Raw genomic sequence first — 15,552 nt, forward strand, 5'->3', positions numbered from 1 at the left:
AATTCCAATGAACCAAACGGGGCCTAAGTCTAATTAGTCAATATTTGGACAATAATTCACAAATACAAACGAAACGCTACAGTTGCGCATTTATGGCAAAATGTCAATTTTGCCACTCCCAAATTGGAAAGTAAACAAGATCTCAGGTACAATAGCTTATTCCGTACCCAACCCCTCCCGCGCCGCGCGCCTCTCCCTCTCCGGCCCTTTCCTCGCGCGCAGGTGCCAAGCGGTGGAGCGCTCGTCTCAGGTTCGATTCCTCAAAACTGCAACTGATTTTTTTTTTCAGTTTTAACCTGCATCCACGCTCGCATGTTGCCTGGTGGGCCTGATGATGCCTCATGCGCTGACCATTGGACAACAACATGTTAGTGGCCCATTCAGACCTGATTGCTTGTTCGGAACCTTGAGTTTGCTCTCCTTAAAAAATGACGTGCGCGCGCATAAAAATAGATTATGGGATCTAGTATCATGTTTTTTTCCAGCGACAAGCGGCAAGTAATGACATGTAGATGCAAATTGTTTGCGTCAATCTAGTGTGAAAGTAGTATTTTTTTTATCCTGAAGGAATAACACGTGGATGCAAATAGTAGTGTGCTAACAAAAAAAACTATAGGAACCTAGATTCAATGTACAACAAGTAATACAATTGTGCATTTGCACATAGGAACTTGGATTCAGCATCACGCTCCCGGACACAAGTAATACAATTGTACAACAATTATAGCACCTAGTGATCATTACAAGGAGAGAAAAGAGCCAGTAGGTCTTGTACATGCAATCGCTGCACTGGAATACTAGATAGACTTCCTTGAGGAATGATAAGCATTTGACCATGGATCACATAGTTATCACTGTTGCAAGGCCAGAATGCCACACACAAAAAAAATCCCACCCCTTACAAATAAAAAACAAATAAAAAGATTGGAGAGGTCCATTGCTCATCTAGCGTTATAAGATGGTCCCAGCGCTCAACACCTGCACAAAGGATGCTCCTAAGGTTGTTGTTTGGGTTGGAGCCAGCAGAGGTTGGGGAATTCACGTCACAATGTTGGCCTTCTGCTCGCCGCCTACAGCTTGTCAGTAAGAATGGGCTCGGCAGCAGGACCCATCCTGTCATCACTGGAAAAACAGCAACTCACAACGCAGGGGCTAAATATATTAACTCATATCAGGTTATCAAACCAAGCTTGCACCTAGTAGTAAATTTGGATTGACAAATCAGATCAGAATCTCTTGGGTGAAATGAATGCATATCAGCCAGTAGGAAGCATGCACATCTGAACATTTAAATCACTGAATGAAAACAAGTCGCATATCTGAATTTTGAACAGGAACTCATCTAGACATATTCACAAATAAAACTCATCAATTCATTTATAAGAGAAAAAGGGAAATTAATAAAGCTCTAGTTATCTGAACAGGAATCCCTAAACCAAGAAATAAACATCTAGTTCTTATCTGAGGAACCAGCATCCCTCTTCCAACAAACTGTGGTTAGTCCACTTTGGTTTGCAAAATAATCTGTCTGCAACGTGAGCCCTAGGGGTTCAGGGGTCTTCTTAGTCCACTTTCCACCTGTTAAAGAAAAGAGTCAGAACAATGTCTGAAAAAGTGAAAATATGTGTCTGAGCAAATAAAACTGCATCCGTAAATAAAGGCAACAAGAGCAATCTAGTTTTACAGTGTAATTCAAATCCAAAATTCTAAAAAAAGTATTGAAGAGGGTAATCCATGTAGTATCATAGAAGTAGCACAAAAATTTGAAATCCTGCTTTGTTTCCCTACAGAAATGCATGCAATTAATAATCCGTATTCTTCACTTCAACTAATATGTGCAGTTCAATTAACTGCAGTCAGCCAAAAGTGCCTAAGGTGTCTAGTGTTAATGAAAATTTGCCTTTGCCACTAAGCTGGCCCCTGTTCGTCATTATGCCATTCAAATTTCAGTCATTTTCCTTTTTACCAGTAAGTCCGTGTTCCCATAAGAGCTGAGTACTAGTCTGGAGAGGGACCATCACCTAGCGGGGCTAAGCATCCACCTAGGGGAATACATTGTCATTCTTCCATTATGCGATAATTTGTTTTACTGTCACTGTCAGTTTGACTGAAGAAAAGCATGCAAAATTTGGATCATTACGAGTATAACCAAGATACCCTCCATAATTGACAAAAGAACCACCCAATGTATTGTTTCTGTTCATAACTAATGGATGTTTTCTAGAAGTTCAAAATAGTCTTATGCCACCTTGACAGACTTCAGCCGAAAATGGTGAAAAAATGCTGAAATCAAAAGGAGCAAATAAAGGAAGAGTAGCAAAAGGAAAATGGGCAAACTTTTAGAGGCAGAATGGACAACTGGTTCACCCTCAGCAGTAAAAACACAATCCTCTATTTGTCACTGTGAGCAGCATAAAAATATGACCATTCTCACGAAACTCTCAGCCAATGGGCAGGTACCATATAGCAGATGGCTTGAAACTCAGAGAGCACGTGATTCAGATTGGATTAGCGAGCAGTGGCTCACCGCGGAGTGTTGCTTATTTTTCCAAACAGACTTACAAAGAATACTAAGATGGCAGAAAGGCAATCACAAACATTGATGAGCCAAAGAAAAGAAACACACCTATATCCACACTTTATATATGTCAAGGCAGAAATTAGCACTGGGTATCAATAAACTATTAATTGAAACAATTCATGAGAACATCAAAGAATCAGGGACCCATAGCAATAAGATATTAGCATCATAGGTTACTTTGTACATTAAGTTCTCATACGTACTACCATACTGATTTATTAAGAATTCAAGATTAGCTTTCAAATTTTTTGCAGAACCTAATGAATTCATAGAATCAACTCAACCTTAAATTTATATAATAGGTTCCTAACACGGATATATAGACATCGTCTCAGAACGAACAGATTCTTTTGTACTTCCAATTATCAGGCATCACTTACATCATTAGTCAGAAGAGATCTACAAGAGAAAGATTTAAGTCGTGGAGATTGTCCCGCCGATGTTGAACCACTGTCATTACTACCAGTTCGTTTATCACCCTGCCAACGGAAAGGTATTTGTCAATTAACAAACTCCAAACTTGCAAATATAGCAATGTTGACAAGAGTTGCATCATTGATTAATGCCTGAAAAGAGTGTTGTACCCTAGACGATACATTTGCCACATTTGTTACAGAAGACTACAAAACATTCCCATGAAAAATGCCTCAACAATACTTTTGCCCCCATTTGTTCCAGAAGACCATTTGCAACTGAGGGAGTGGAAACTAACAACCTCAGCCTTGGCTGATGTAACATGAAAACATTCAAATTTGGCGTTGTGCTTGAACTGACTATCAAAAGGCAATGAAAACCTTGGTGGCAATGAGAATACTACAATGCATACCTGCCCTCACGGATCAAGAAGGGGAGCGCACAGCCGCACCGCCGCTCGCCTGGAGGATGGAGCCCCGCCTCGATTTGGTTGTCAGGTCGGCAAATCCAGTTTGCCCTCACGCCCACGACGAGGATCCGACCGGGAGGTGCCCCTGTTGTCCACCGTAAGGGGAAGGAGACCGTAGCCGTCGTCACGTGGAGGGGGATGGCACCGACGACCGTCACCGGCCGACCAGCGGCAGGAGCGGGAGATGGCGAGTGGCGGCGGCGGTGGCTGTACGTATGTAATATATATTGACCAGCGGCAGGAGTCTTGCCCCCAAGTCTATGTACTCTAATATATATTGACCATAGCCTCAATGCAATACGATCCATACATGGTATCAGTGTTTAGCCGAACCGCGCCCCTCCTACCGTGTTGTAATCGACATTGTGCTTTACCATCCATGTGCCTCAGTAGTATTCTTTTTGCTATTAAATTTCCTCTTTAATTGTTCATCTAACTTGGACCTCTTGATGTATTGCTTGGCAACAATGAGCTAGTGTGATGATCTTATTATGAAATATTTGTGAAATGTTAGAGGAGTGAGTAATGTTTTTGTTTTTTGGGAGCGAGCCCAAAGTCAGGACGAAGTAGGAAAAACAGAGGAAGTAGTGCGATGACATTATGGACACTGCACAGGCCACTTTCTGAGAAGGACTCTGCGTTACTGCATGACTGCATCTGCATGGCTGGCTGGCTGCAGTCGGTACATGACCATCTATCTGCAGACAGTTCTTCAGTTATTGGTGGCCTCGCGCCGGCAGTCGGCAAGTCCGTCCCAGCCTACCTGTTCATGGCTTCAATTTGGCTACTCTGTTAGTCCATTCTATCTAGCTACTACTTCCAAACGCTTTGCCTGTTCATCCAAATTAAGTTTGATCGGCTCCCAGCAAACCAGCGTCAGAGCTTCAATTTTCTGAATATATCAATAGAATCTCAGAAACTCGATGTCTCTGATCCACAAGCCTTCGTACGTTTCAGCAAAATAGACCATTGCAGAAAAGACACCACCATGCATCCTCGCATCAGATGATCACTGAATCTCAAGCACCATTTACCTCGTAGCCTTTTTGTCTGGATAAAACATCCTCGTGTACCGATCGATCTTTATTTAATAACACATGCATTGCACGTTCTCACTCTGCCGGTTGCCCCTCGGAAGTTTGAATCTTCTCTTGATAGATGCATGTGTTCTTTTGAGAAAGACCACCGTTGTCACTGATCACAATGACAAAAACGTCGCGTACCTACATGTGCAAACAAACCACTCGCTTCAATTCCTTTCTTTCAGCTCCTTTGGGCATGCATCATGGGCATGTGAACAAGCGAGACGGAAGCCTGGAAGATGGTCGTCATCCAGTGCCAAGATGCCATATATCCGTCAAAGTACTTCCCTATCGGCAGAATAAGAACCACACACCTCACGACACGAGAGAGCACCATTTTTGGCATATGCAAGGGCATGGAATCCCTGTGCCTCTCGTGGCTCTTGCATGCATGGCTGGACTAGTGCCGTAGACCCACGAGTCAGCGCAGACATATGCATGAAGCACATGTAAAACATATTCTAATTTCTATTAGATTTGCAATAGGTTTAAATTTTTCATGTGTAGCCCTATCTCTACCACACAAAAGTTTTGCACCATATGTTTCAATCCTATAAACTACACATGGTAATTATAGAAAAAAAGGTAAAAGTGAAATGTAAAGTGCAATAAGTAATGTGGAAGGTAAATGAGCTAGGTAATGCAAATTCTCGGCACAATGCACGATTACTTTTTACCGAGGTATCGCAAAGCTCTCGCTTTCCCCTAGTCCTTGTTGGAGCCCTATGCAAGGGCCAAGCTCCTCGTTGGCTAAATCTATGGATAGGCAATGGGTCTTCCGCATTTGCAAGTGGGTCTTCCTCTTACCTCTCTTGAATGTTCTCTGCCATCTTCACTAGCTAGAGCTTTGCCAATCACCAAGGGCCTCTCCTCCCTACAAGCACCAACAGCCACTTCGCAAGCATAGTTGGAGGGTCTTGTTTACAAGCTTTGGATTTACAACAATTGTTATGCGCAGGCACAGATAGAAAAATGGTGTTCAAACCTCACCTAACTCTTAGCTAATCCCAATGCCGCCCACCTCCCGCTCCTTCTCCACCGCACCGTGCTGCCTCCCTCCTCCTCCTCCTCCCCAATTGTGGGACAGGCCAAAGAAGCGGCCACTAATGCCACGGCGGTGAGGGAGGTGATCCTCCGCTTCTTGGTGGGGGCTGCTTCACGTGCCACCACCACATCGATCAGGCTAGTAGCACAGAGTCGCGGACGAGATCCGCCACCGTGGTGGTGTCGATGGCTGTGGCGAAGGGCCATGCTCACGCGGACTTGGAGTGAGAGCTCACAAGTAGCCGATGTTGCCTCCCCTTCAACTATTACCTCCGCCGTCATGGTGGCAGGGCTGCGGTGGCGTTCCAACGATGTAATTGGGTGATGTAAGCGCTAGGATTTTTAATGAATGAATTGCCCTTTTGCACGGTCTGGGCTTTGTCATGGATAATTGCAATGTGGTACTCGCCAAATAATTTTTTTAGGTACACTGATAGTATGATAGTATTCAAACCGGTGTTAAATTACATTAGTAGTTAAAGGTTAAACAAATGTGGTGGCCTAAGTAAGTACCAGCTCTTAACAAACACGGTAGTTTTCGATAGTTATTGTCTCCTGTTCTAACAAAAGTCGTATTCTAACCGGTGCTCCATGTGCACCGGCATGTTTAGTTAGATAGCGTTTGGTTCACTGAAATGTAATGCAATCGCTTTACGGACGGTAACAAATCACGATACCGCTGTTTGTTTCAAGTCATCCGTAATCAATTAGCCCTATAATCAGAGGCTTATACAAATCCATTACTCCTCCTTCCCACTGTAATCAGAATACCACCCCTGATGTGAACAACGCTGCCCAAGGTCCAGCTCTGTGCCCATGCCTCCGCCACCGCTGTTGCCTCCCGTGGCTGCACCGCCGCCGCTGCCGCCATCGTCGACTCCCGTGGCTGTGCCGCTGCCATTGCCGTGGTCGGCTCCTGTGGCTCCGCTGCTGACGCCGCTGCTGTGTAATCAAACAGTCACTCCTGAACCCTGTACTCGCTGCTCTTTGCTCCTATCGCCATGGAGGTCGGAGCAGCGGAGTTCACAGAGGATTTCGGATTCAGATTCTTGGCAACGATATTTCAACTTTTTGTGCGAGATTCAGGCAATCGCTCGAATCTTGATTGTGGTTAGAGTTTATGGCCGATCGCTCGATTCGAGGGAAACCGAACTCCATTAGCAGACAGGGAGCTTGATTTGGAAACAAAGTTCGAACCAAGCTCGATTTAATGGCGACAGGAGGAGGGAGAGATTACCTCGTCGTCGTTGTCGGGGGCTCGAGTGGATTGACGCTTGAACGATCACACCTTGCCCCGTTGCTGATGCATGCCTTCGATGCTTCCAGTTTGTCTGTCAATCCAAACTGCTGTTCATTTCCTTCTCATAAGTGTGTAACCAAACAAAGGACGCAATCGTTCATTCCGGAATGGAAACCGCTGCAATCTAATTACGTTTACATTTACGTTACCATTTCTCCAACCAAACAGCATTTTAGTTATTGTCGCCGGTTCCAACACCAACATGAATAACATATCTGAAAGGATCGAGATGTCACCTAGGGGGGTGATTAGACGAGATGATCAATTTATAAAACTTCAACCCTCTCAGTAGCATTGTACAGGCTAAACCGGTCTGACCGGTTAGGTCAGACCGGTCCAGGCAGGGTGACACACAAGTGCTGCTCGAGTCTCTCCTTCACTTTTAGTACCAACCAAACTTGGAGAGTGGCTTCTGTAGATGATTTTCAACAGGGAAAAATAGTCCCTGCACACAAGACAAGCACACCCAAGTAGATCAAAGTGGAAGCACAAGTAAATTGTTAGAAATCAACAAGTGAAGCAAACCAAAATGAAGACACGACGATTTGTTTATCCGAAGTTCGGATTCACCCTAATGAATCCTACGTCTCCGTTGAGGAGCCTATTGGAATACGAGTCTATTTCAACTCCCTTCTAACAAGCTGGGTCTCTTTCAACCATTTTTCTCATCTCCACTAGTTGATCTTTTTCCCTACGGAGGGAAGATCACAGCCTAACAAACTTACCGCTGCTTACCACACCTTGGGAGCTAGCCAGCCACACCTAGCCATCTAGGAGGCACACCTCCAAGAGTAACAAATGCTTCAAAGGCTTTCTCAACACGAACCACAAGTGTTCAAGCTATGAATTGCTCTCTTCAACTCACTAATGTTCACACGAGATCTCTCTCTCAACCCAACTCAAAAATTTCTCAAGAATCACTCAAGTCTCACAAAGAGAGGTTTGGGAGAGTTTTTCTTATCACTAGATGGTGTTCAAGTCGTGTGGAACCAGCAGCCCTCCAAGGAGGGGGCCAAGGGGTATATATAACCCCACAAACCAAAAACTAGCCGTTGAGGCTGATCAAACAGGTCAAACCAATCTACTTTGAAAAACTAGCCATTGCCCTCAGACCGGTCTGCCAAACCGATCAGGCTGGTTTGGCTGAGTTAGTTGTTTGCTCACTGAACCACAGACCAGTCTGCCAAACTGGTTAGACCGGTTTGGCTGAGTTAGCCCCAAAACTCTCAACTCTCACTTACGATTCACCTCCTGGTTGAGATGACCATTGTTAGTTCAGCTGGAACAGTTAGCTCACTCAAAGGCTTTCTCAAGGTCAATCTCACATAGATCAACTAAGAGCACTTTTGGTGTTGTCAATTAACTAATGTTGCATCCCTCTTGATAGTACGGCATACCTATACTCAAAAATAAATATAAATACTATATCATCCACTTGAGCTCGTAAGTCTTCATCCATACCATACTTCGATTAATAGTCATTTAAGGGTTCTCAACATAGCTATCATCTTGAGCACATCCATCTAGTGACTTAAGATTCTCTCTTGTTCATGATAATATATACTTGAATCCTTAGGTCACTCCGTTTTAACAATCACACTAGATTGAATGTATTGCATTGCTTCCCTCGGTAAGGCTTAGATGTGATACTTCGAAACCCCCTGGATACTAGCCACTTCACCTTAGCAAAACGCACATGGTCCAAGCCATTGCTTGTCCAAAGCTTGCTAGTATCTTGCTTAATTTCTTCACCTATTCTTGCCACTTTGAGTTTAACTTTGCATTTACATCAACAATGAAATCCCATTTGAAATCCTCTTCAAATGCTTGTTCTTGATTGATAAAGAATATCTCATGAATTGCAAGCTTCCAATAACAAGACCAATAAGTAGCATATAAGCTCATGTCTTTTTATCATATACATATGAAGTCTTGCAACATCCGTTTGTAAATATCACTATTCATTTTTTAATGTTCCCTTTACTTGTTAATCAAGCTATCATATGATTCGGAGACTTCATCAAGCATATCCCCAAGTTTTACTTCATCCTTGCTTGTCATTGATCATACAATTTTATCACGGGATCACACGCTTGCTTTTCTTTATTGTGAGCCGTATAATACACATTTAACTTAAGAGATAATATCATATCTATGATATGAGAATAAAACCCTGCTCACAATCTTAAGCAAACAAGTTAGTCCTTTAATCGTTTTGTCATTCAATTCACCAAAACCCACTTAGGGATCTAGATGCACTTTCAATACCCTTATTCGCATCGACCTCTCTGGTGCCAGTTCCATAACTGGCACGGATGAGGGTTTCGCGCTAGCAATTACGACGGTCCTTGCAATAATATTTTCTCCTTTTATTGGACCTAGGACATCTCTTTGCTTCGTTTAGAATGGGAAATTGGTGTGGGATATGATGATGGAATATGTCCAATTTATTTGGAACGAACGTATCAGCCATAGGTGGGATAAGTTATTTGGAGAACCTACGTGACTCGCGCACTAGATATCATGGCTTCCTACGAAACAACAAAATAGTACTATATATTGCAAGTAGCGGTTTCGTTTATCTACTCAAAGCAGCCTAGATGACGCGGCAGTTTTGAAAAAACATGAAATAAAATTTCTCATTGGGACCAGTCCAGTTAAATAACACGAGATAATCATTTCTGATTTCTCTTTCTTAATTACAAAAGCACAATCATGGGCATGCGTGGACAAACGCTGCAAGACGTACGTTTTCTGCATGCCATACATATCAACAACTCAACAAGGATGCACGCGTACGTCGATGGTCACGTGTTATTTGTGCTTTTGCATTGCCACATCAAAGATCCATGCATGCCATGCTGGTGTGTTTATACCATGTTTCACGAGGTTTGTGCACCCTAATTTTCAACTTTTGCAAATTAATTAAATTTGTTAGAATTTGCTAGAAATTTATTTGCTTGTGTTTAAGGATTTAAGGATTTTCTAAGGTTTTATTTAACTTCCTAGGCATTCAAATAATTTTCTGAAATTTAACTAATGAATTATAGGAGTTTATTGTTGCATTCATGCTAGTGCATTTATTTTGGTTGTTTGAATTCAAATTTGTATTTGAATTCATATTTGAATCCCTTTCCAAATAATAGGAAAACCCTTTCTTTTTCTTTCCCTTTTCTCTTTTTTTTTCTTTCGGACCGTTCCTCCTTTCAGCCCAGCAGGCGGGCCCAGCACCACCTCCTCCATCTCACCCAATGACAGGCGGGGCCTGTCATCCCCCTCTTCCCGCACGCCCTTGCCCGCGCCCGACTCAAACTCGAGTCAAAGCCAGACCGCGCTACCCCCGCGTCGTGGCGTGCACGCCAAGGCCACCCCCGGGGCTTTATAAACCATGCCGCCACCACACCCTGAAGCCCCTTATCGAACCTTAAACCCCGCGCCTTGAGCTCTTGCGCTGCTTCCCAAGCTCGAACCCTAGCCGCCAGGCCGCCGCGCTCGTTTTCTGCCGCCGCCGCCTTCCCATTGATGAGATCACTGCCTAGAGCACCGCGAGGATCCCATGCACTCCCGTGCTTTCTTTTGCACCCACGAACTCGCCGGAGTTACCGCCACCGCGCCGAGCCGCTCCGCCACGTCGCCTCACGTCGTCGCTACCTCAGCCGCCACAAAATTTGCCGAGATCGATTCGCTGCGCCGCCAGCTTCATCCTGAGCTAGTCCCCGTTGAGAATTATGGACCGCCGCTTGAGGCAGCTGCCCGCTACCGTCGCGCGCCGCCGTCTCCGTCGCCTACGCCGCCGCCCATCTCCTTCCAGTCGACCACAGCCATACAATCGGGCATCGACGGTGCAGATCGGATCTGACTCGGGTCAATACCGGTCAAACCGAGCCGCTCGTGCCGCTTTTGCAAAAAGACCCTCACTATTTTCTCTTTTTGCACCCGAGATCCATCCAGTTCAAAAGTATTTCAACCTAAGTCCTTTTTCTTTTATTTTAGCCCCTGCTCTTTTATAAAATTCCACCCGCCGTCCTGTTTGGTTCTTTACGCATTAAACTTTTTGTTTATATGTTTAATTAGGTTTAGCCCTCAGTTTCTTTAAGTTTTAGCCCGTAAAAGTTTAGTTCTCGCAGGTAAGCCCTCCTGAACCTTATTTAATTCATATCTTTAGTGTTTTAAATTTGTTTTAAGGGATTCTTGCGCCTATGAGTTCGTGTTGATGCATGGATTAGTTTTATGGTCTTATTTTGCTTTGTTGCTACTGCTTGATGTAATGTTTTCTTATTTTAGTCCTTTGTTTGCTTGTATGTACTTGTTTGGTGCGCATAGAAGGATCGCAGTTCGAGTGATTCGAAGAGTAAGGCTTTGAAGACTTTGAGCAGCAAGAGCAAGTTCAGGAAGGCAAGTCGTACCTTCATCACAATTTGATTCTATGCAACCTTTACTTTCTTGTTCATAACACATATGCTATGCACTTTAAGTATATAAACATGATGGGTCTTATTTAAGGTGTGCCTAATTTTATCCCTGCACCTTGATCAACCTGGGTTTACTTTAATGTTGGGTAGTTCTTGCTTAGTTACTCTAACCGGGTATGGTGGTATTAATGAACCAATGCTTAAACTTATTTTATTTATACTATGCCTTCCATTAATACAAGATCACCATGCTTAATTGGAACATGGAGACCACCCAGAAAAACAGTATTACCATAAGAACTACATGGCTCTGGTCTTGGCTAATTAATTAGAAACTCTAGTTTGTGGTAACTTTACCCGAAAGGGGCAAGAGGGGGAGATAGTAGTTGGTGTATAGCCCAGCCCTCGGACTGATCTGCTCTATGGTACCTTCGCAATTTGAGAGAGGTTTATGCCTTGCGCTGATCATGAAACCTTAACGAGTTATCCTTACTAGGGAATTTTTGTAAATACCTTGTAGCATCCCTATGCAATCACACCTTGGAAGTGTGGTATTGTGTTTGCCCGCATAGCATGGTTGGGTTACTAGGGAATCTTTGTAAATACCTCGTAGCATCCCTATGCAATCACACCTTGGAAGTGTGGTATTGTGTCTGCCCTCATAGCATGGTTGGGTCTAAAGTTCTTTTGAACTTTTATGCAACTTGTGGGTAAAGATGTACAACCTCTTTAGAGTGTAAAACTGTTACAACAGCCGTACTTACGGTCAAGAGCGGCCTGGACCATCACATAATTAATATATCGGAAGTTGAATTATATTGATGTTATTTATTGTTGTTATGTTTATTTATGCTCATGTTTAATGTGGATGGTATAAACTTAGTAATTCCTAATAAAATTTGACCAACCAATTAAAATGTTGAATTGCTATTAAACCATAGCCTATCCTTGCATAGCCTTATATTACACATAAGTACGAACCATAAGTGTACTCACCCTTGCTAAAACTGCTGCTCAGACCAAGTCAACTTCGAGGAGGTTTTTTAAGACTTCGAGAAGTTCTAGGAGTACGTGTGCCCCTAGTCAACTGCTTGTGGAGTTGTTGTCATCGTTGGAGTTCCGCTGCTAGCGTAAAGACTCGTTTTGCTATTCGAATTAAAGAATTTCAGTTATGTAAATATAATACTCTCTTTATGTTTTGCATTGTCTATGGTATTTACTGAAATTGTCTGACGTACGTATACTTCATCTGATTTTACATTTAAAATCCGGCGTAACATTCTTCCCTCCACCGTGCCCCGACGACACCCGGCCGGCCGGCCGTCCGGCTGGTCCCCACGCGCGCGGCCGCAGCAGCTCGCTTTAATCAGATGGCGCGTCTGGTCTGCATCTGCACGTTTTTTTTCAGAGGTCGCCGATGAATTGGACGGCCGTCCCTCTCCCCGGTTTTTGGCAACGTAGACATACTGCAAAAGTCTTTTTTTTGGAAAACCATCCACGCCACCAGCTTTACTATGCATGTGTTAACAGAGAAGAACTGAAGAAGGTAAACATGCTGCAAAAGTGTGTTGATCAATATTTCAGGACTGACGACTAAAGTGGAAGTCAAGTTTGGAGTCGTAGCTGCCGGAAGCTGCCAGCAGACAGGAGAAAGGGAGCAGAATAGCAGATAAGAGAGGGAGAGGTGACCATGCACGCACGCAGCTGCTATACGTGGCGGACTTTGGATCACCAGCCACACAAACCCTATCTAGCTTGACGTCTGTCAAACTGATGGCCATATCACCAATCGGTGGGGAATTGAAGTGTGTGTAGGACGTGGACTTACCTAAAAAAAAAAAAAAAAAATTATAACCAATAGTCACTACTATTCACCAAGAGTAGTTGCTGCATGGTGGCCTTCAGTATAGTTGCTAATACTTTGCTGCCAAGTGCCAACACAGCGCGTGAATCACGCACGCTAAGCTACAGACGCGCGGGTCCGCGCCGTTCGGAGCCACACGAACATGGTGCTCCGTCGTCGTCGTCTTCACGCGCTGGCCGCCTCCGCTACCGCGCGCTAGCTGCGTGCTACACCTGTCCCAATCAGGGGTCACTACTGCCGTCGCTACCATGGCTGTGTTCTAGTTGTCACGATGTATAGCGCTAGCTTGGCTGGACAGGTCCATGACTTACACGTATAGTACGCATGCACTGCACCTCCCGGATCTGGGGCTCTGTTCGTTACTTCCTGTACACAGATCTGGAATTTTCCCAACGGTTGCAAAATTGAAATCCTAGCAAGAATGCATGTCTCATGTGTGATGGGATATGGATCTTGGTCAGTGCCGGCGCATGCAAAATACCCGCCGCATGCTTAGATTGTGCATTCTTCTTCTTTTTGTTTTTGTTGTTGCCAATTTCATTCACGTGTTCGTTCTATAGATGGTTCGTGAATGTGATATTGCTTCTCAAATTTATAGGGATGCAAGTCCAATAATCACAACCAATTGTGCCCTAGTGATTCAGTAATAACTCTGACATAGTTATGTTCAAGACATGCATTTGAAGTACCCATGGCAGCAGGAAAAATAATGTATTTGGATTAATTTGCAGGAGTTTAGCATGTACATGGACTTGGTCCAGATACATTTAAATCCGCGGAAAATAACCAACAAGGCCTACGTTAGCCGCGGTGACAATGACTCTTCTAACTTTTCTCACTACTCCACAGCCCTTTATCACCGCCGGCTCCAAAACCATCATCACCGCCGGTTTCGGATCCGTCATATAGATTAGTAGGAACCAAGAACCGGCAGTGATGCGAGTTAAAAAAATAATTAAAAAGAATCCCCACCCTGGATCCTACCACACCAGCTGCACAGGCTCCATTGGTGCCCCACCCGCGCCACGCCAGAGCCCGGCCACACCGGCTGGATCCACCCATGGATCTGAGAGAGAGAGAGAGAGAGAGAGGGCTCACCGTCGCCGCCGCTCCTACCGTTGGATGTTGAGGATGCCGCCGCCGCCGCTCCGCCGTTCTCCCACCACCATTCCACCGCATTGACTAGTCGTGCTCTGCCGGCTACGGCCACCGCTACTCGCACCGCCGCCGCTCCTCACTAGCCGATCTAGTCCAGTGAGGGACGAGCGGAGGGGGGAGCAGAGGAGTCAGAGGTGAGGTGCGGCGCGAGAGGAGGGGAGGGGGAGAGAGGGAGGCGGGAGGGAGGGAGGAGAGGGCAGTGAGAGAGGAGGAAGGAGGGAGGAGAGAGCGGCGGGAGGGAGGGAGAGAGAGACAGACTAAGGGGGAGAGGGCCGGCGTGTGGGTGCGGAAGGGGAGGAGGGGGGTGTGGCGCGGATGTGAGACGAAATTAAGTGGAACGAAATGTTTTTTCGAGTCCGTGCCCTATTTCACTGCCGGCTGGGGTTAAAATCCGGCAGTGATACTTTCACTGTTGGTTTTACCCACGAAGTGGCGGTGAAAGTGAGCCTGACCGCCGGTTTTGAAGGATGCTACCCCCACCAACTTCAAAACCGACTGTGAAACTCTATCACCGCCGGCCCACGCAAAACCGGCTATGATGGGCCAGCGGTGATAGTATATTCTGTAGTATTATCTCTAAGGATTGAGATCGAAATGACAAGGAAAGGACTAAAGGAGCATCTTCCTTTTGCACAAGAATAAATATGAGAGCGAAGGGGATTGTAGGAGGGACAATGCAACGCAAGCTCAGCTCTCAGTAGCACGAAGTAGGCTTGCTTTTATGGCATTAAATGGCCTGGAATGAGTATGAATGGAAAAAAAATGTCGCCCTCAAGTCTCAAAAGCAAAGGAGTTTGAAAGGGGAAAAGCTAATCGCAGACTTAGAAGAAACTTTTACAAGCTTGCGAGCGTTACGATGGAAACTCAATCCTACCAAGTGCGTTTTCGGCGTACCATCACGGAAATTACTCGGGTTCATCATCAGTCATCGAGGCATTGAAGCAAACTCTGAGAAAATCTCCGCCATTACTAACATGCAAGCTCCATCTGGCATCAAAGACGTTCAGAAACTCACAGGTTGCATGGCGGCTCTAAATAGATTCATATCAAGACTTGGAGAGCGAGGTTTACCTTTCTTCCGCACTCGATTTTTTGTTCTAGTACTGCTGCTTGTCAATCCAAAGTCTCATAAGCTTCTAGCTACTTCACTTTTGTTGGCCTCTCCAATGAGGTTAGTGGTGGGGATTAGGGTAGTTAGGGTTCAGGGTTGGGATTGTCGGAGTTTGCA

General features: G+C 44.8%; 1 long non-coding RNA gene across 1 annotated transcript; it reads right to left on the minus strand.

Annotated features, from left to right (window-relative positions):
• Window positions 1-694: 694 nt before the first annotated feature.
• On the minus strand, window positions 695-3,701 carry LOC111257673. The gene is made up of 3 exons (XR_002678284.1): window positions 3,408-3,701; window positions 2,962-3,060; window positions 695-1,578 (listed from the first exon to the last, which is right to left on the minus strand). It is a non-coding gene; the product is annotated as an uncharacterized LOC111257673 (long non-coding RNA).
• Between the last annotated feature and the right edge of the window lie 11,851 nt (window positions 3,702-15,552).

This window comes from Setaria italica, chromosome VI (assembly GCF_000263155.2).
Source record: "Setaria italica strain Yugu1 chromosome VI, Setaria_italica_v2.0, whole genome shotgun sequence".
NCBI lineage: Eukaryota > Viridiplantae > Streptophyta > Magnoliopsida > Poales > Poaceae > Setaria > Setaria italica.